This window comes from Gorilla gorilla, chromosome 5 (genome assembly GCF_029281585.2).
Source record: "Gorilla gorilla gorilla isolate KB3781 chromosome 5, NHGRI_mGorGor1-v2.1_pri, whole genome shotgun sequence".
NCBI lineage: Eukaryota > Metazoa > Chordata > Mammalia > Primates > Hominidae > Gorilla > Gorilla gorilla.
In genome coordinates, this window is record NC_073229.2 from 82,854,388 (window position 1) to 82,877,235 (window position 22,848).

The 22,848-nt window shown below is 36.6% G+C and overlaps 1 protein-coding gene across 2 annotated transcripts in view; it reads right to left on the reverse strand.

Annotated features, from left to right (window-relative positions):
* Positions 1-8,882: 8,882 nt before the first annotated feature.
* KHDRBS2 (KH RNA binding domain containing, signal transduction associated 2) overlaps positions 8,883-22,848 on the reverse strand; it is a 659,289-nt gene continuing 645,323 nt past the window's right edge. For both annotated transcript variants that reach the window (XR_008681200.2, XR_010134273.1), the window contains one exon: positions 8,883-9,154. The gene's annotated coding sequence lies outside the window, so the exon portion shown is untranslated. The remainder of the gene's footprint in view (positions 9,155-22,848) is intronic.

A 22,848-nucleotide genomic window follows, 5' to 3' on the forward strand; every position in this document is an offset into this window, starting at 1 on the left:
ATAGGACTCAAAGTGACCCCGTTAATATAGAAGCAGTTCGAGAAAGGATGCAATATGATGGGGCTGGGGACTACATTGCTTACTGCCCAGCTGGCATGAAGGACACCGGCCTGAGTAGAATGTAGGGTACAGAAAATCCGTGGCAGAAGATGGAGGCCTAATTACTGAAAAGGCATCCACTGATAACCTAGAAAACCATCCCGGTGGAGGGGAATCCCCTTGCCAGTACAATAATCCAGTCATTTGAAATATATAAGGAAGAACAATGCCTACACAGATGGTGGAGTCATACATTTATTACTAACTTGTATTGACTCCTGTAAAGGGAAAATTAGAAATGAAAACTAATTGTGGATAGCAAGTAGTTAATAGATAGACATGAAACCAGAGAACTTTTTGGTAGCTTAGAAAGAGCCCCTTATCTCATTCAGTGAAAGAGCTGACACAGCTGAGTAGCAGGCTAAAGGTCCCACAGTTAATAGCTCTCAATTAAGAGCTCCGGAGACATGTAAATACACAGCCAAATGAGGTCTGTTCCAATAAGGGAAAATCTGGCCCACTGAAACATTGGATGGGACATCTGGGTGGATGGTCTGAAATATTTTTATACTTGTGGTGAACACACTCTAAAGTAACCCCCAATGATCCACGTTCTTGTATAATTCCTTCTCTTTTAGTGTGGGCAGGACCTCTGACTTGCTTCTAATCATAACAGAACATGGCAAAAGTGGTAAGATGTTACTCCTGTGGGTATGTTTCATTTATGTAAGACTCACATTTTAACAGATTGGAAAGAGAGCTTCTCTTGCTAGCCTTGAAGAAGCAAATAGCCATCAATGAACTGACCACAGAGGGGATCCCATGAGAAGGTATTTAGATATTCTTTAGCACCTGAAAAAAGCTTCACCATAGAGATAGTAAGAAGCTTCGACCTCAGTTATACAGCCAGAAGTATATAATTCATCACAGCCTGAATGAGCTTGGAAGTAGATGTTTTTCCCCAGCAACATTTTAATTGTAGCCTTGTGAGAACCTGGGCAGAGGATCTAGCTAAGCTCTACACTTTTGACCTACAGGAACTTTAAGATAATAAATGTGCATTAAGTTGCTAAGCTTGTTGTAATTTATTACACAGAAATAAAAACTAATGTAGCTTGGTAAATTCCTTTAAACCTTAACTGCTTGCAAAGGTGTTCACATCTCTCTATTAAGGGCTTCCCCTATGTGTGAGGACACTATGAAGTTCTATCCTCTGTAAGGCAACAGACACCCCTTCAGGAGTTGCCTCATCTCCCCTTTTTGGCTATTGGGTCAATAACCGGCATTAAATCTCAGCATAACCTGGCTAGAAACATGCTGAACCTGACAGTGGAGGAAAGAGATTATATCCAAAGGAACTGCAAAAATTCATTAACATGTACCAGATAGATTCAAGAGAGTGCCGATAAGATGGATTTTATGATTGCTTGATCAAGTAAGCCAGAATGTAAGTCTGAATATGCAAAGATGTCTTCATTGACTGGGGTGTCTTTTATTGGAACAAAAGATTTAACACTACAGCAAAGACCATAGGGGATAATGCAAACTCAGCGTTAGAGGGGCAGTTAGAAGCCTGGGGAAAGTGATGGCCCATTCTAAACAAAGTGGAAATGCCTGAGTTTCCCCGGCAGGAAGTGAACATGCTTGAATGGCTGTAAGACCCGAAAACCAAACAGAGGATTGTATTGCATGGAAGAGCCCAGAATACACACCATTCATTGAGGTCAAGAATGAGAATATGATAGGGGCATCTGCATCACCGAGAACGTCAGTGGTAGCTCTCCTCTGCAAGCCAGGGCTGATGGTCAGATAAGTGTTCACAGAACTGGCTTTGTTAATAGCAAAGGGAATAATGGGACCTAAAGAAACAGCCAATTTGGAGGTGTTTGATTGCCTGAAGCTGGGGGAATCACAGTTACTATAATGACTGGCAGGATTGGAAGGGCAGCCACGAGGACTTGACTTGCAAGAAATTATGAGGATGCTTATGGCATCTCTAGGATAAAATTAGATGGACAGCCAATGAGGGGGCTGTTTTACATTTACAAACAGAAGAAGGCAAACATGAAAGAACATGAGTCTAAAGGCAGTTGCCCTTATTAAAAGTCATGATCCCTTGCTCAATTCCTGAATCCGAACAAATTTTCTGGTATAACGCCTATTGAATAAGAGATATGGGTTCCAGGAGGAAGGATGCTGTAACAATGCAGCAAGAACAGACTGTAAAGGTTCCTCTAGTTCTGTGGCAAATCCTACAGTGCTGGAAATGTCAGTGGTGGGTAAGTATGCAGTATGGTATTTATAAGCCTTAGTGGGAACATTATAACACAGGTCTCTGGAGTTCTGGAGCCATCTGTGGCAGAAGAATATATGCCTTCTGAGAAACAGCTCCTGCTGTGTTGCTGAGCCCTGATAGAGACATATTGTTGTCCATGGTGTAATAGGCAGCCTTCCACTCAGTGTTACTTATTATAAACTGGATTCTGTTGGACCCAGAAATCATAAAGTTGAATGGGTCCATTAGCATTCCATTTATTTTAAGATGGAAATAATACATCATGGATTAAGCCTGAGCAGAATCAGAGGGCAGGAGTATGAAACATAAGCAGGTAGCCCTTTTAGGGTTCATGTTACCCATCACAATTGCTTCAGTGCCTGTGCTCCAGCTTGCACACATGGCCTGATAGAGGATGTCCCCTATGACCTACTGAAGAAGGGAAAATAGCCTGTCTAGCTTATGAATAGGTCAGTTTGATATGTGGGAGTGAACTGAAAATTGGTAGTGGTTGCATTACAGTCACATTCAGGGATGGCTTTAAAACACAGTGGAGAGAGAAACTTTTCCTAATGGGTGGAGCTGCAAGTTAGTCACCTGGTTATCTACTTTGTAGGAAAGGAAGAGTGTCATGAGGTGAAAACATATACAAATTCTTGGCCAGAAGCCAATGGCCTAACATTGGAAAAGAAAAAGTTTAGAACACTAAAGACAAGGAGGTCTGGGGTAGAAGTATGTGGAAAGACATATGGGAGATGATACAAAGTTTGAAGAATTTTGTATCATATGTCAACGGCAAGAAATTTCCTACTACAGCAGAAGTCCTGAATAACCAAGCAGACAAAACGATTTGGCCAATGACTTCAGAAAGCCTTTTTCATCGACCCTCCAGAGATGGCATGATGGGCAGATGAACAGCCTAGTCACAGTGGCCTAGATGGGGCTATACACTGGCTCTGTGGCCACTTACTTAACCAAGGCTTATCCAGCTATTGGCACCTCTGAATGGTCAACCTTCCAACAACAAACACCAAGTGGACACTTGTTGACAATTCAAGTACATTGGTGTTGTTCCTTTCTAGAAGAACCAGGAGATCACCCTCACAGGGATAGAAATACTTTTATTAAGAGTAGGGGTAATACTTATGGCTTTGAGTTTTCTTTCCACAGACTTAAATCAGCACCATTTGCCTACTAAAATGTTGATCCACAGACATGGAATCTGTAACATAACATCCAACAAGAGGAACTACTTCATTACAAGTATGGTACAAAATTGGGCTACTGATTGAATTACATACCACAACACCCAGAGGCAGCTGGTGTCCCATAATGCTGGAAGACACTTCTATGGCACCGCTGGAGTGACACCTTGACGGCAATGCTGGGCAAGGGTGGGTTGGTATACTTTAGGACACGATATATACCCTAAGTCAGAGGTCTAAATAGGAAGGCTATATGGACCCAAGAACCAAGGGCTGGAGAAAAAATGGCACCCTAACCATCTGCCATTACTCCTAATGACCCACTTGGAGGTCCTAGTCTGCAAAAGGGGCAAACTCTTGCCAAGGAAAACAGCAGAGATTCTGTTAAACTACAAGATAGAGCTGCTCCTGGGCGTGTTAAACTTTGTATCCAGAAGACAGCAGGAGAGAAGAGAAGTCATCATCCTGGCAGAAGAAATTGAACCTGGTCTCCCGAATGAGGTGTTTGCTTTTACCGTAAGGGGAGAGATGTATGCGTGTGGAATCCAGGTGATCTACTTTGATGCCTTGTGGGATTCTCTTGTTCAATTTTAATGGTTAATTGACATGTGCAGCAATCCTAGTTTGAGAAAAGTATGATTACCTGGGCTGACCTATCAGGAATGAGTATCCAGGTCATGTCACCAGGTAAACGAGCAGGACCTCTGCGACTAACTACAGAGATGGGGTTGTAATTTGTCTTCCTAACTTTCCTCTTTTAGAATTTCTCTCAGGGAGAGTGGCCCACAGGAATGAGGGAATACTTCCTGAAAATGTGTGCAGAGACTCTGAGGCATTCGAGATGGACTGTGGTGGCCATGGAAGTGTACCACGCAGATATCTCCTTCAAGAGAATCTGATGCAAGAATAGTTGGCAAATAGCTTCTAGTTGCTACATTTTTGGATGCATCACAGTGTTCATGTAAAGTTCATGCTCTTCCTGGGCTGTCCCTAGCCCAGGAATACCCTGAGGACAGCAGAGCGACTAGGGCCAGGCAATTCCTGCCTGACACAGCACTAAGCTGAGAGCCCATCTTTGCTTTCAGATTGTACTGTTCACCCTACCCAAGCTCTCCTTTTTTCTTTTCTGCTTTCACAGATGTCAGACTTGCATCAGAAACTGGAGGCTTTTCCTGCTCCTGCTCCTCTTTTTAATTCTCTGCAGTTATTTCTCCCAGTAATCACTTACACATCTAATTCCGTCTTGGAATCTGCTTTTCACAGGATTCAAACTGACACATCAGATAAGCCTATGAAAGTTCTCATTGTGATTAAAACTAAGCACTCTAATATGTGATAGAAATGGTTTATTTCTTAAACAACTTTCTAATAACTCCTAACTATGGAATTGTGAATAATTTGCATGCATATACATTTTGATTATGTGAGCAAATGGATATAATATTGCATTTATTAATTTGAAATAACAGGCATGTTCATCTATATTTGCCACATGTCCATAATCTATTAATGAAGTATAGAGAAGCAAAATTCCAATATAGTGTATTATAATTTGTCATACAGTATATTCCTCTTCTACTTATAGACATACTTTAAAGGAAGTCATATTCCTTCTGGAATCCAGCTCTGATCATTCAAAGGTTGAACAATAAATAGCCTAAATAGCAATATATATTTTATATAGTTTTTAATTGTGCGACTGTTGCAGAAAAAGATAAAAAAACATATTTTTAATTTGGATAAAATCCTCTTCAGAGGTAGATACATGTGAGTATTGTTGCAGGTACAGAGGGTAGGCTGGTTGGTCTTCTGTTGTTTCTTAGCTGAAAACTGCAGTATTCTGTGACATTGAATTAAAATGAGAACATGCCAAATAGGGTAATTACAGCTAAGTTTCCACTGGTATGCAATGCAGAAAATACAGTGAGCATTAATATTTTTGACCTCATTACTTTTGCATTTGTCTAACAAGAAAGAAGTATTTAAGTCACTGCTATGTTAACTTTGGACTTATATATTTTTTGAAATCACTCTTTTTTTAGAGATTGTTTTATTTGCTCATAAAAGATATATATTCTAGACATTTGGTTAAGAAAGGAGATGCAAAAAGAGTTATTTCTATTCAAGATGAAATTTGTGTCAGGCTAAAAGTTGATTTATTTAGAAAAATATGCTGTCTATGTTCGGGTGGCTTTTCCTATGCATACTGTCTTGTCAAGGACTCTGCCCTCAACTGCAGCACTTGCTGAGTAGCTATGAAAAATGAATTATATATCATGTGACCTTTTACTTTGTGGCTGAAGGCACATCTCTAGTCTTCATTTCTCTCTCTCTTCAGTTTGTTTTTGGAGTTTCATCTGCCTGCTGGAGTTTCCACCTGAAAGAGCTAATAGTTACCTCAAATTCATTCTGTTGTGTAGTAAAGAATTTGGCTGGTTTTTGTCTTTGGTCCTTGGGTGGAAGCCTCCAAACCCTTGGATTTCCCACGTGATAGGAGTGTTTGTTATTTATGGTTTATTAGCATAAACACCTGAGTTTATGCTAATGAGATGATTCATGGAGAACCTCTAGATAGTTTATGCTGATTAGATGAGTAAAGATTGGGGCTGGCCATGCCAGAAAGTCCTATCATGTGATTACAGGGTTGGGGCTTTGAGCCATGTGATCTTGGCCTGACTTCTGGCTTAGAAGAAGAAGGAGGCTGAATTTTGAGTTCAACTTTATGGCCAATGAATCAATCAGTCATGCCTATATAATGAAGCCCCAATAAAAACTCGATACAATGAAGCTCAGTTCAGTTTTCTGGTTGGTGATACACATTGATGTGCCAAGTGGGTGATGCATTGTGGGGACATGGATGATTCATGTTTGGAAGCCTCTCAGATCTTGCCCTATGCATTTCTTTATTTGGTTGGTCCTGATTTTCATCCCTTCTAACAAAACTGTAATTCTGAATTTTCTGAAGTATTAATATAATTTCTTGAACTCTGTAAGTTGTTCTAGTGAATTTTCAAACCTGAGGGGTTAGTGAGAACCTCAAAAAACATAGCCGGTTGGTCCCAAGTATGGGTGGCCTGGGAACTCTAGACCTTGTGACTGGAGTCTCAAGTGAGGGCAGTCTTGTGGGGTCTGTGCCCTTAACCTGTGTAATTTGACCTAACTTGGTTTGTTAGTATCTGAAGTGCATTGCATATTCTTTAGATCCTGAAGCATAATCCTTTCCCAGAGCCAACAAGCTTACCTGCTGAACTTTGTTTCTCTTCCCACATTGTCAGCCATTCAGTCTAATTTCTTCCCATAAACCTCTTACGTGCTTTGGCTTCAGTTCATGTCCACTGGTACATGTGTAGCCTTTTTTTTTTTTTTTTTTTTTTACCTGGGCTGTTTCAATACTACTTAAACTGGCTTATCTTCACGGTAATCTATTCTGTATTTCCCAGTGAAGTTCATCTTCCTCACACTCTCTTCAAACTCAAATATCTTTTTCAGAGATGTCTAGCTAGTACCCACTGCAACGTCTCTCAAGTAGCAGGCACACATGTATATGTTGAATAAATGTCTCCCTGTTGTCCAAACTCCGCAGCTGCAGGGGAACCTGCAATTGTCTCCTACGTACCTCTTCAACCTTATCTTCTCTTCCTTCTGTAAATGAATCCTGTGTTCCAAACCAATTACTTTACTCATTACTTTGCTTACTCTCAAACACTATGGATCCATCCCCTCTCCACTGACCAAACAGTGCCTGTCAAAAAGGCTCTGTCTCCCTTTGTAGTAAGTTCCATCTCTGCTGTGTGTCTTTTTACAGTTCTCCATTCCTTAGGGATAGCTCTCACTTCTGAATTTTTGTAGCCCTTATTGTATGCATACTTCCATACTGTATGTGTTGTGTTGTATGTGGTTATCAATTGGCTACTAGTCTAAACCACACAGGATTCGGGTTATTTTCTATTATTGCAGGTTATTTTGTAAAACTATACCATGGACTTATGAAAACAGGCAAATATAACTTTTTGTGATCTCAAGGACATATGTAATAGATGCATACATTTTTCAGTTTTGCTGTAAGAGTTTCTCTTATTTTGTCTAATTAGTACAGTCAAGTCTGATCTGTAAAAACAATGAAGGTGAGAAAAATATTTTAGCTACTAATTCTTAATATATTCTAATCAACCCAATAATTTAAATGTCCTTGAAATTGTAGAGATAGCATTGTCCATATTGTCCTGCTGATAGCCACAATTACAGAGAAATTCATTTGCTGATATTCATTTGCTGTTCTTCATTAGGGCATGTGTGATTTTTCACTTACTTGTTCTAATCTAAACTTTTCTTACTTGAATGCCCAGATAACAAAGGCTCACTTCTCCCACCATAGAACCAAGCAAAATTGCACCTTTAAGTATAATAAGGTGACCCCCTCTCTTTCTCAACATAGAAAGAATCATGTCCCAAACATCATTTAAGCAATATAACATTTTCAGGCAGCTTTGCATCTATAATTTGGCATATATTCTTACACTACCATATGCCCATATATAACTGAAGACTAAATATTAGCATTCAATTTTTTCATTTTGTGGTAAAGAGAAGAAAAATAAGACTTCAGTCTCGCTAGTCAAAAAAGATACACGATTCAGCATTCACTTAATAGAAAGAGCATACCTTGTGCAGAAATGGCCCCGGTTTGAGAAAACACAACTTTTTAAAGAAAGATAAAGTCCTATAAGTGACTGCAGGGAATTCACTAAGCTTTTTGGGCAAATGGGCTCTGCAGCATTAGGTCTATATTTGCTTTAAAGAGGTTTATACATTCTGAACCTGACTGATCAATAATAATACTATTGAAAAACTATAATGTTATAAAGCTGAATTTTAAAGTGTAGAACACCTAATCTGTGAATAGAGATGAATGTGTTTGAAAATAAAGATGAAGTGAATAGTGAAAATTTACTTTTCTGCAAAGCTTTCTCTGATAAATTTCAAATTTCTTTGTAAGAGTCCACATTACTTTTACTTACTGTCAATGAAAATACATTTTTACAGATCTTGCTTTGTCAAATATAATCTTGTAGTTCTTCTATATTCCTACACCTGAGCTAATGATTTCTCTCAAATAGTACTATCAACCATTTACAGGTTTGTGGGTCAATACGCATTTTAAAATGTCCAGTAGGAAATCTTTAAATTAATTTCTATCAATTCAAAGGGATAGCAAAACTATGTGCTGATATAATAGTCTATAAAATGACATGGTGACTGAAAAGTTCAATTATTTTTACTATCTTACTCTTGCCTCTTGAGTTAGTTAAGCTTTATATTGAGCTAATGAGAAATGAGACTAGTAGAAAGAAATACAAAAAAAGTACATATTTTAAACACTTGTTTATTATCTATTTTTACAGATGTGTGATAAGGTTTGGTAACTGAAGACTATCTTTGGATCAAAGTTGACTTCGGGAGTGAGCCAATGAACATTTTTTGTAGGTAGTGCAAAAGCAAAGGTGAATGGCTGCATTTTGGTGAAGGCCCCCAGCAGCAAGGTGAATGGCTGCATTTTGGTGAAGGCCCCCAGCAGCAACCACTGAAGGTTTTAATGTCTTCCATGATGAACAGGATTGTATTTGGAGGAAAGTATCTGCAACCAAACCAGACATACATGGATTCAGAAAGGCTTCCTAGGAAATGTCTCATATGCAATCAAGCATTGTTATGGCAACAGTGAGTTGTATGCTTACAGAACAGAAATTCCCAAATGACGCCTGAAACAAAGAGGTGTAGAATAGCTACCAAAAAAGTGAGGTTTCCTAGGAGTCCTCAGACATTGAGCCAGAGAAGAGACTGGCCTGGAAACAGTGGCAAGAGTATTGAGCAGGGGACAGATTTCATCACATTGCAAGGGAGGGGAGCTTGGGCTCTAAACATGGGGGACATAAACTGTCCCAAAGATGACATTTTGGAGTTTGGTGTATATTTTTAGTGCTGAGTTGAATAGTGAACTCTTATATCAGGATTCTGCATACGCTATTTGTCTCTTTGTATTCTGCGGTTTTTTTAGACTCTTCAGTGAGAGGCAGGATTGCTTTGGAAACAAATTGCTTTGTCTCAGCTTGGGTTCTCAAGTAACACTTCGTCTTTCTTTGAAGAATATCTGATCTTTTCCAAGGAAGTTAAATTTGATCCAAATTTTGGAAGTGGGAAGAAACATAAAGAAAGATAAAAGGGAAAGGCAGCCATTTACTTAGAAGAGACATATCACTAAGTTTTTGGCATCAGGATCAGCAACACGATACTTATTCAGAACATGCCATCATTTTAAACAAACAGTTTATGAGCACTGCTTACATGCTAATATAATGTTAGATATTGGAGCTATAAAGACAAATAGTTTCCTTCTGCCCTAAGGAAACTTATATCTTTATAGGGGACACAGATGAATAAGCCAAAAAAAAAAAAAAAAAGAAGACAATACAGTGTGTTACATTTTCTGGTGGTAAGTTTGCTGGAGGTACTTTGGGAGGGGCATACCTAACCCACTTCAGGAGCAAGGGGGAAGGGTTAGAAAATATTTTCAAGGAAGTAGTGGCTGAATTAAGTCTAAATATCAAATATGTCTTTGTGAGTGTTTGTGTAAAGGGCTATCTGTTGAATTGTGACAAGTAATTATAGCAGTGGTATTCAGAGATGAGTTGGTATTGTGTCTTGAATGTCAACCAGAGAATTCTGACTTGATAGAAATAGGAGATCATTTAAATTTTTAAGCTGGGAGCAACAATAAGGCAGCAATTCTTCTAAAGCTTTCTGTCCATAGATCAATCAGATGGAAAGGGGGTTGGAAATGGAGACGTAAGTTAGTTATTTTGTTAAACAACTTGAGTGTAGGGCAATGGAAACCTGAATCTAGGAGGGTGGTTATGGGGAAAACACAAATCGTCTGAATGTGAGTCTGGATTCTGAGTTTGTCTCCAGTGGCTTTTCCTTAGGAATGGTCATTTCATCAAAACCAGAGGAGAGAAGAAAACTATAAATCAATCCGCAAGAGCATCCAACTGATAACTGGTTCAAAGACTATCTGTGAAACTCTTTTGTGATGTAAATATAGATTTTGAAAGAGACATGAGAATAAACATAAACAGAGAAGAAGGTAAAAGTTGGTTTCTAGATGAAGGTACTAGTGTCCACTTACATGCCCTTTATCCTTTTGTTTAACATTGCTTCTGCTACTGTTTTTTCATCATTATGAAAATTTCTTAAAAGAAGATAGGACTATGTGAAAGGATTGGCACCAAGTATTATGAGTATGGCCAATAGAAACTTGTAGTCAAAATAAATTTTGATATACCTAAATGTTATTTGGATACCAAATGATCTTTAGAAGAAAGTGATATGTGATACTTTAGAAGAAAGTCCTAGTATGAGAATTTAGTAAACTCAAATAATTTATCATGATAAATATCAGTGCAGTAAAGGAGGAAGAAAACACTTAAGGAGACTTTATACTTCATGCATTGTACTAGGCGTTTTACTAGAATAAAAATACTTCATGAATTAGAATGTGCACAGATCATATTTTATTATCTTGGTTGAGAAATTTAGTAGAATACATTAGTTCATCCTAACAAATAAGATTAAAGCATAAACAATTTTGAAAAATAATTTAGAAATCAAAAAGTAAAAGTTCATATGAAATTTAAAACTTTTAGGCAATTGATTGTGAATGGCATATTCTTGATTGCATATATTTTCTACTTTTGTTTATATGTAATTCTGTTGTTACCTATGCTTTAGGTCAATCCCTATGAAGATGGTTAATTTTCATTGCTCTGTTGGTTGAAGCTACTTCTTCTGGCAGGGTCACTGCACATTTTCTCAGGGGTGGTTCACCTCAAATTCATCGCTGCCACACGGAAATTAACAAAGCAGATATCCTACAGATCTCAGGTCACAATAATAGTTTTCCCATACATGAAGGGCAGTGTGCAATTACCCAAATATAAATGAAAATTAATATTCTCTTTGCTTAAAAATTCTAATTTATCTCTCAGTTACCTCTTTTGAAGTATTCATGTTTTGAGGTTGAAAAAAGAACTGAGTAAAAGCCTACTTATAACAAAATAAATTACCCTTTGATATCCAGTGCAGCAACCTAGTATTTGAGAAAAACAGAACTCCACAAAGGCTTACTATATTCAGAATTTGACAAAGTGTGACCCATTTACAGAAGCAGAAAATGCACCACAGGTATTTTAGTGTTTCTTATTTTTCTTCCAAAAGCAGATAAATTGTATTTACCAGCCAAATAAAAGAACTGTTTCCAAACTTACTTGTTTAGAGAAAAATAGAGAAATGGAGGGGGGGGAATACAATAATTTTGACTCAGAAAGATACTCTCAAAATATGCAATGTGGAGGGCTTCAAAAGATCTCATAAGAATGTCAAAATATGGGAAGTATTTGATGAACTTATTTTAAAAATAATTGTTGCTATAGATCCCTACAGGCCCTTTACACACTGTGAGGATATTGAACAATTTACAGATGCCACATGTTCACACTGCCACTTTTATAGGTAATTTCTAAGATTATTGTCAGAATTTTAAATATACTGGAAAAAGAAAAAACAACATTAAAATACAAAATCTGCAATCTGGCTTAGGTATTCTCCTAAGTGCTCATATCTACAGTAGCACTTTTTCTATTTTTCTGCATGTGCCATTTTAATTTTTTCTGCTTTATGAGAACATCAACTCCTTAAAAATGGGGAACTCTGTCTTGCACATCCTCATGTGCCCAGTCCCTTGTACTGCACTTAACACATAATAGATGTATCCACACATGTTTGCCAAATATAAGAATGAGCAAACAAACAATGGAGCCCAAGGGCAATTCTTTATTAAAAGAGTATATATTACTATATAGATTGAGATACCTTTATATTACTCAAGTGTTGAAAATAGTTCCATATGTTCACTGATGTTTAAGTCTTCCAGAAGTCCTCTCAAAAAGGACTTACATAATACTCATTTGTATCATTTAAGTTTTATAAAGTACCAAAATAGCATGCCATTGTAATTAATACTGTAATTAATATTACTTTAAAAATTCTAAGTGGTGAACATTATGTTGATAAACTGGGACAATGACAGAGATGTCATTTATTAACCACATTTTTAGATTTCACACTGAGCTATGTATGCTTTAAGTCTAAGTCAGAGTTGGGACTAAAATTGTTTTTGTTTTTTATTTAGTTCAATATAAACTTAAAATTATATAGAAGGATTTAAAAAGGCTTTCAAATGCAGTTCCTTTATTTGTCAATAATCACTCCCAGTGGCCTGGTCAGACAGATCAGATGTGGCTAGAATGACTTGTGTCCACAATGCTGCAGATCAAATTAAAAAAAAAAAGTTGGAAATGGCTTTTGGGACCCTTGGAAACCACTTCCAATCTAAAGCCACAAGGACAGAAATAATCAATAATGGTAGACATTTGGTTTCATTCATTTCTTTTAATGAACATGCTCACAACTCACTAAAAGCATTCTTACTGGACTGGGATGGATTTCAATTCTCTGGTGACTGACAAAAATAGAGCCTTTGACGAAACCTGTGGTGTTGCATTGCTCTCCATTGTCTTTCCCTGTCCTAATAGACACTGGTGTTGTTTAACTCCGAAAATTACCATCTTGGTAGAGACTGACAAACAGTTGATCTGTAACTATTAGCTAAATTTTCCCCATGATTTTTGATTCAATTTATTTTAGGAAAGCATCTATAAACTGCAGAGCAGTTTCAAATATGTAAAATCTGTAAACGCAGGCATAAAGGTCTCAAGAAAAAATGGGCTCAGAGCTGATTTAATCAGTGTATTAATATTCAATAGGATAATTTCCATTTCTGTAGTCACTGCCCTAGTTCAAGTAAGCATTAATTTGTATCTAATAAAGTGTCATTAATACTGTGGATACTTAAAATTGCTTTTGATAAATGAACAACATCTGGCTTATTGCAGAAGCCTCTTAACTTGTCTTACTTTATTTAAGTTCCTTCCAATTATTACCTATTTTATAGCTAACTGCCAAAAAAAGAAGCTTTCTTGTAATTTTCCACCATGGGTAATTTCTTGCTTATGAAACTAGTTTTCTTTTTTTAACAAAATCAAAATTCCTGTGCTTGAGATGAAATTTTCTCCATCAATTTCCTAGGTTTTCATTTCTTACTATCCAATTAATCTCATTACTTCATTGCATCAGCATTTTTCAAAAAGTACATTTTAATTTTTTGATGACAACTAAATGTAGTCATCATTTTAAAAATGCAGTTTAAGAATTTCTAAAATAAGTATACCAGCCCATTGGTAAACAAAGAATAGAAGGTCTCTATGATTTCAGAAAATGACCTTTTCTCATATCCAAGTCACAATGACTTGGGCAAGAATGGGAGAAGAAGTGAAGATAAAAGGGAAGTGATGACTGGTCTGTCTCTGTCAGTTGCTTCTTTTTCTCCCTAATTTTAAAACCATAATGTCTGCACATGAGAGGATTTAGTGTTCAAAGGGATAATACATCTTTTTAGAGGGAATGAACAGTATAGTTACTGATCAAGTGTAAATTTACTTAAGTGCACATTTAGGTGCTTCTCAGGGGTTCTAGTATTACGGTTGCACATCACCTGAAATTGAATTTTGTCCTGCCCTAATGTTTCATGTTGCAAAGGGGGAAATGAAGATAAACTGAAATGAATGAATAAATCTAGGCTTTTTAATAATTATTTTTCTTCAACAAGATAATTCAACTTAAATCTCAAGGCCTGGAACAGAAAAGGTGTTCCTTACATACCTACTATCCATGTTGAGGTTCCCATCACACAAACAAACTTTCAAATCTTGTCAAATAAAAATCATTATTAAAAAGCCTATATTCATAGTTTCTAGGTCACTGGAGATTTATTATTGAGAATGATATCATCTTTTCCTTTACCATTCTAATTCATCAGTTACAACTTTTCACTTTATGGAGTCGCAGAGAATCTGAGTACATCTCCCAAACAGGTCTAGCATCAGGTATCAACTGTATTACAAGAAATCAAGCTCAACAACAATTTCCAAGATCAAACATAGAAGAAAATTATAGAGTTAACTTTTTCACTTGTCTTCCTTTCTTATCCTATGCTGGGAAATACATATTCCACAATATTCCCTAGTTTCTTTCAAATTATGTTTTTAATGGAATCCCACACCTAAAATGAACTTTTTTGTATGGTCAAATCATTCTTCCCAGAACTGCCATTATAACATTTTGAAAATGATGCTTTATTAATTTCATTTACATGTTCAAATGACATCTGCAAAATGAGAAACATCCTCTTTACTTTACTTTCAAGAACCTCTATAATTTGATTTCTATTTACTGTATCAGGTTTTATTTACTAATCGCCTCTAAAACATTGAATTCTATGACTCCTGAACATAATTTAAACTTATTAATTTGTCTCCCCATCTGGAGTTTAGCCACCTTCTCTGTTCTTGAAATGCTCTCCTCTTCTCAACCTATTCATATTAGTCCTCATACCTTTATGGACTTTCCTTGATTCCTCAAATGGAAATTGTTCTCATTAACAAAATGTATATAGGACTTTCCATCTAATCTTGTGACTCAATACTGCATGTGATTTTGCACTCAGCTCCCAGGGGACATTTGGCAATGTCTGGAGACAGTTTTGGTTGTCACAACTGGGCAGATGCTATTGGCATCTAATGGATAGAGGTCAGAGATGCTGCTAAATATTCCACAATATATACGATGGCTCTCCACCACTAAGAAGTATCTGATTCAAAATGTCAGTAGTGTTGCTGTTGAAAAATCCTAACCTAATTCAATTTTACACCTCTATTTCAAACCTGCCTATAATTTTACTTCTATATGTATGTGCTAATCATCTGTAGTAGAATACAAGCCTTTGAAATACTAGGACCACATCTCATGCACAATTTTATTTCTTCAAAAGGCCTAGCACAAAGGCTGGTATATGCATGGACACTCAAAAATATTAAAAAACCTATGTGACATAGAATATCTAGATCACTATTTGTTGAATAAACATACAAGAAGAAGACACTAACCAATAAAGCTACATTAAGTTCAACATATACTTTTTTCTTTTTTTATTTATTATTATTATACTTTAAGTTGTAGGGTACATGTGCACAATGTGCAGGTTAGTTACATATGTATACATGTGCCATGCTGGTGTGCTGTACCCACTAACTCGTCATCTAGCATTAGGTATATCTCCCAATGCTATCCCACCCCCGTCCCCCCACCCCACAAGAGTACCCAGAGTGTGATGTTCCCCTTCCTGTGGCCGTGTGTTCTCACTGTTCAATTCCCACGTATGAGTGAGAATATGCGGTGTTTGTTTTTTTGTTCTTGCGATAGTTTGCTGAGAATGATGGTTTCCAGTTTCATCCATGTCCCTACAAACGACATGAACTCATCATTTTTTATGGCTGCATAGTATTCCATGGTGCATATGTGCCACATTTTCTTAATCCAGTCTACCATTGTTGGACATTTGGGTTGGTTCCAAGTCTTTGCTATTGTGAATAATGCCACAATAAACATACATGTGCATGTGTCTCTATAGCAGCATGATTTATAGTCCTTTGGGTATATACCCAGTAATGGGATGGCTGGGTCAAATGGTATTTCTAGTTCTAGATCCCTGAGGAATTGCCACACTGACTTCCACAATGCTTGAACTAGTTTACAGTCCCACCAACAGTGTAAAAGTGTTCCTATTTCTCCAAATCCTCTCCAGCACCTGTTGTTTCCTGACTTTTTAATGATCGCCATTCTAACTGGTGTGAGATGGTATCTCATTGTGGTTTTGATTTGCATTTCTCTGATGGCCAGTGATGGTGAGCATTTTTTCATGTGTTTTTTGGCTGCATAAATATCTTCTTTTGAGAAGTGTCTGTTCATGTCCTTCGCCCACTTTTTGATGGGGCTGTTTGTTTTTTTCTTGTAAATTTGTTTGAGTTCATTGTAGATTCTGGATATTAGCCCTTTGTCAGATGAGTAGTTTGCAAAAATTTTCTCCCATTTTGTAGGTTGTCTGTTCACTCTGATGGTAGTTTATTTTGCTGTGCAGAAGCTCTTTAGTTTAATTAGATCCCATTTGTCAGTTTTGGCTTTGGTTGCCATTACTGCCCAAGGTAATTTACAGATTCAATGTCTTCCCCATCAAGCTACCAATGACTTTCTTCACAGAATTGGAGAAAGCTACTTTAAAGTTCATATGGAACCAAAAAAGAGCCCGCATCACCAAGTCAATCCTAAGCCAAAAGAACAAAGCTGGAGGCATCACGCTACCTGACTTCAAACTATACTAAAAGGCTACAGTAACCAAAACAGCATGGTACTGGTATCAAAACAGAGATATAGATCAATGGAACAGAACAGAGCCCTCAGAAATAATGCCACATATCTACAACTATCTGATCTTTGACAAATCTGAGAAAAACAAGCAATGGGGAAAGGATTCCCTATTTCATAAATGGTGCTGGTAAAACTGGCTAGCCATACATAGAAAGCTGAAACTGGATCCCTTCCTTACACCTTATACAAAAATCAATTCAAGATGGATTAAAGACTTAAACGTTAGACCTAAAACCATAAAAACCCTAGAAGAAAACCTAGGCATTACCATTCAGGACATAGGCATGGGCAAGGACTTCATGTCTAAAACACCAAAAGTTCAACATATACTTTCTTTGATGACTTTGGTAATTCAGCTGTCATTTGAAGATCTTTTAACAGTAAAAATCAATTAGCATTATTCTGGTAAAGAGAGAATTTATAGTTCAACATATATAATTATAGCTGAGAAGCAGAAAAATATTATAAACTTCACCATATTTTTATAATAGATGAAAAGTTTGGAGTTTGAGGTTTGCAGAGCTAATGTATCTATCTTTAATAGAGTTATCTTCTGTCTCTCCTATGTTAAACGTGTCGAGTTGTTGTTGTTGTCTTAATGTGCTACAAACAACTAATCCTTGCTTTATGAAGGTCTATCAGCTGCTATACAGTAGGTGCTGGTTAAATCAGCTCCAATTTGTTTGCATTCCTCTAAGTGGAGCATCTAGCTGTTGGGCAAAATAAAACATTAAATTATCTTGCGAATTTGCTGTAAATATTTGAAAATAATTGCTATTGGAATACATAAACAGTTTTTTAAGTTCCCTTATGAAATGAGCTGATGCATTTTGCTTACTAATTAAATATCTATGTTTACATAATGTCCTACAGTCTCCCATATATGGAAAAATGAATATAGCTTAGTGGCTGCCTGCTCTAAAGGACACTGTTCAAGCTTTTTAGCTTGCCATTCAATATCCTGCCAAAGCTGTCCTCTACTTATCTTTTAGGCATATCTCTTTCATAAATATTCTGCTTCTGCTGAATTATTTTACTTATAATTTCTTGAATATATTTCTTACTTTCCTCACCTCTAATATTTATGTCTTTTTCCCTCTTAAAATCTATAGAATGAACATTTTTCTATCACAGATTGAGCTTTCTCTTTTTACCCTTCTCCCAATCCAACCTCCTCTTGAATTGGTGGTCACTGTAACTCATCCATCTCACATGCTAACTCTTCCAAAATGGCCACCCCTCATCTTCCAAACCATACTTCTGCTTTTGAAATGATAGTCCCTATACTACTTAAGTTCTGCTGTCATGTTGTTGTCATTTTATTTGTGCATTTTTATTTTTCCTTTTCCTCAGATGGTAAAGTCTTGGGGGTAGGGACCATGATTTACAGACATCTTTGAATCACACTCAGCACCTAGTAGTACACTGTCCTGTACATAGTAATTGTTCATTATACAGTAGTTAAATAAATGTTGAATGAGTTATGACAGTTATGATATTGCTTTAGAATTAGAAAATGGTGTGACAACCTGGTTATAAAACATAAAATAAAGTGTTTTTCTGATAAATAAAAGTCCAGAAAAAAGAAGAGGGGACTGTTATAGATATAATAACCAAATAATCAAACCATAATATGTACAGACATAGTAACCAAAAGTGATGTGTGGACCTTGTTTGGATTTTGATTTGAGCAAACTTACTGTAAAGGGCATTTTTGGCACAATTGGTGAAATGCGTAATGGATGATACTAACAATCTGTGGTATGAGAAAGGCATGCTCATTATGTCAAAATAATTATCAGTTAGAGATGCATACTGAATAATTTTCAAATAACAAGTTTGATATTTGCTTTAAAATATTAGATAAAAAGTATGAGGAATAATAAAAAAACTTGGCAGCATTTGTCATAATATTGATAATCATTGAAGCAGAGTAAAGGGTACATGGTATACATTATACTATACCTCTGTAGTTTAGTGTAGGTCTAAATATTTCCATAAAAAGTTTAAATATACATAAAGTAAAATGCCGTAGAATAATCTTTCAGTCATTCATATAGTAGGAAAGTAATTATTCAGTTATTTAAGACACTGACTATAAGAGATTCTATGACTTGAATAAATTTTCATTTCACAGTGTGTAACCCAACACCTAAGACCAATTCAAATACAAAAACATTCCACTGGTCGCTTAATATCCTACTCTTTTGTATACCACACAAGGCTATTGAATGCTTAGTGAGTCTGGATTTTCACTGTTCTCTAAGGACCCATCATTGTTACTCACAACTGTCTGGCTTAAGAAGGTTGGAGTCAACACAATAGATAGTTGCTGACCCAAAAGGATTTACTCTCTTATCCTGAGAATGACCAACAGCCCTCTAAAAGGCAGAGCACTTCTTTTTCTTTGCTAGCTGAACTGGATCCATTCATCCTCCATGTCACAGAAGAAAAACGATGTGATGAAAACCTTTCTTGAATAGACATACCAGAGATCAGGTAACAAATTTTGGACGTGGCCAAGTAGCAAACAGTAAAGAAAGATGGCATTCAAAGGCAGAAAACAGATGAATTGGTGATTTCAACTTCAGACTTACAAAGTCTTTCAGTTTTGTTGCCACTTTCTTAGACAAACTCCTCTTTATTACTCCTTCAATTGATCTGAAACCTCTACTTGGTTATCTGTTAGTATGCTCAAAACCACCCCCACAAAAGCATAAAATCTAAGTTATATTCTTGTGTATGCTATGGGAACACTACCTCCAAAGAAGTGCTCTGCCTTCCCAATTTTCAATCACCATTAAGCTCTTCCCTCCATTGTCAGAGATGCACCTCCATTTTCCTATGGATTACTTCAGTAGCTTCTGTATTGGTCTCTTGCTTCCAATATTTTCTCTCTGCAACATACACTAAGGGGTGCTTTTAGGTTAGGCTTCCTAAAATACAGCAGTTAGCATGCCACTCTCGTATTCAAAAGCTTTCACTGGCTCACCATTGCCTATTAAATAAAGCACATTTCTGTTCACTCAGTATTTCAGACCTCACAAATCTGTCTGAAGTCTACACTCTAATCTTGACTTTCTTTAAGCAACTTGAAACTGTAAACCAACTGAACTAATTGCAGGTCCCTGAAAATACTCTGTACTTTTGGGTCTCCATTCTTTCTTCCTATTAAAGCATCTCTTTTTAAACATTTCCACTCAAGTTACCCTCCAATTCTTCATTTCATCATCCCTTAGCATGTAACCTTGTCAGAATTAGCCTCTTACTCTGTAAGAATCTATAGCTTTTCATGTGTATCTTTCTTAGCTATTTCTCTCACTGGTATTATAACATGTTATGAGCTTCATTTCTCTGGTCAACCATAAGCTCTTTGAAAACACAACTGATCTGTTTCATCTTTGTATCCCTAGTCTCTGGCATAGTGGTCTGTACTTACAATATGTTTAGTAGACCTTGGTTAAAGGGCTGATAGAAAGAATATTAAAAGTTCTATGCAAAGATAGAGATAGAGGCCAAGCCATGCTTTCACAAATTGAAACATCATGATATTTAAATTCTAGTTATGAAATAAATTATTATCATTCAATTAGGGCAGTGCTCGAAATTGGATTAAGTACATTCTTTGTTTTGTCACATTTAGTCCTCTCAATTCTACAGTTTTAGAGATGTGGGAACTGAGATTTGGAGAGATGAGGTAGTTTGTTTGTATGCGGCCTGAGATTCCCTTTCTAATTATACTATTAACACGTCTACGGAGCTCTAGAGTTCTGATGACATACCATGAGGGACACCTCAAACTAAAACAGAAAATAATCCCAGTTCCTATTCCCTACTTCTGTAACAAAAAAATTTATGTTTTCTTTGTTTTGTATAGTGAAATTTTTTATTTTTTATTTTTTATTTGTACCTTAAATACCTGGAAGATAGGGCATTCACTTTTTTATTTGCCATTATATCACCTATTACCTTTGTCTTATACCTGATAATTTGACATATTTAAATCATTTACTTGAACGCACTGAAATACATAACTCTTCACTTAATGTTCTAAGAATAACTTTTAGGCCAGGCGCTGTGGCTCACACCTATAATCCCAGCACTTTCGGAGTCCAAGGCAGGCGGATTGCTTGAGCCCAGGAGTTCAAGACAAGCCTGGGCAACAAGCTGAAACTCTGTCTCTATATTAAAAAAAAAAAAAAAAGGTTAGCCGGGCATGGTGGAGTGCGCCTGTGGTCCCAGCTACTGGGGAGGCTGAGGTGGGAGGATGGCTTGAGCCTGGGAGCAGAGGTTGCAGTGAGCTGAGATCATACCAATGTACTCCAGCCTGGGTGACAGAGTGAGACTCCACATCAAAAAAAAAAAAAGAATAATAAATTTTAAATAAAAATTATAAGTTGCATTTGATTCCACAAAGCAGGCATGTCATGAGCCTATGTGCCTACATAAATAATGCCATCATGTTCCAACAAATATGTTCTAATCCACTTTTGGAACTGTTCTAAGAATCAATATACGTCTCATAAGAAAATACATTTTATTACTTTATAGTCTAAATTCCTACTTGTCTCAAATAGTTTTGGTTCTTTAAAGAAATGTTTTCCACCCTGAAAGGATAAAACCATTGTGAAAATACTTAAAATGTGGTTTTTAAATCCAGTGCCAAAAATGACATTTAAAAATTATTTGGGAGATGCATGGCTCACAAAGGTGGCCACTTAAAAGAGAGCTTGAGTGTGTAAATACTGATATGTGTGCATGTATACATATATATTCTGATATGTATGTTCTAATATGTATATACATATACACACACCGTATATTTTTATTTCCCTAGTTATAGCTTATATCAGAAATATCAAGCAAATTCTGTATATAAAAATTTCAAAAAGATTTGAAACGAAAAATTTCTTCTGGGAATGAGAAAGGAAATTTTTTATGATAAAATTTAGCAAGCTTTTATGTTAAAAACTCTCAATAAACTAGGTATTGAATGAATATGCCTCAGAATAACAAGAGCCATCTATGACAAACCCACAGCTGACATCATACAGAATGGGCAAAAGCTGGAAGCATTCCCTTTGAAAACAGGCATAAGACAAGGATGCACTCTCTCACCACTCCTATTCAACACAGTATTGGAAACCCTGGCCAGAGCAATCAGGCAAGAGAAAGAAACAAAGGGCATCCAAATAGGAGAGGAAGTCAAACTATCCCTGTTTGCAGACAACATAATTCTACCTCTAGAAAGCCCTATAACTTCAGCCCCAAATCTCCTTGATCTGAAAAACAACTTCAGCAAAGTTTCAGGATATGAAATCAATGTACAAAAATCAATTCCTATACACCCTAACAGCAGCCATGCCAAAGCCAAATCAAGAACACAATCCCATTCATAATAGCCACAAAAGGAATAAAATACCTAGGAATACAGCCCACTAGGAAGGTGAAAGATCTCTGCAATGAGAATTACAAAACACTGCTCAAAGAAATCAGAAATGACACAAACAAATGAAAAACCATTCCATGCTCACGGATAGGAAGAATCAATATCATTAAAATGGTCATACTGCCAAAAGCAATTTACAGATTCAATGCTATTCCTATCAAACTACCAATGAGATTCTTCACACAACTAGTAACATTATTTTAAAATTTATATGGAACCAAAATAGAGCCCAAATAGTCAAGGCAATCATAAGCAAAAAGAACAAAGCTGGAGGCATCAAGTTACTTGACTTCAAACTATATTATAGGGCTATAGTAACCAAAACAGCATGGTTCTGGTATGAAAGCAGACACATAGACCAATGGCACAGAATAGAGAGACCAGAAATAAGGCCACACACCTACAACCATCTATTCTTTGATAAAGCCAACAAAAACAAGCAATGG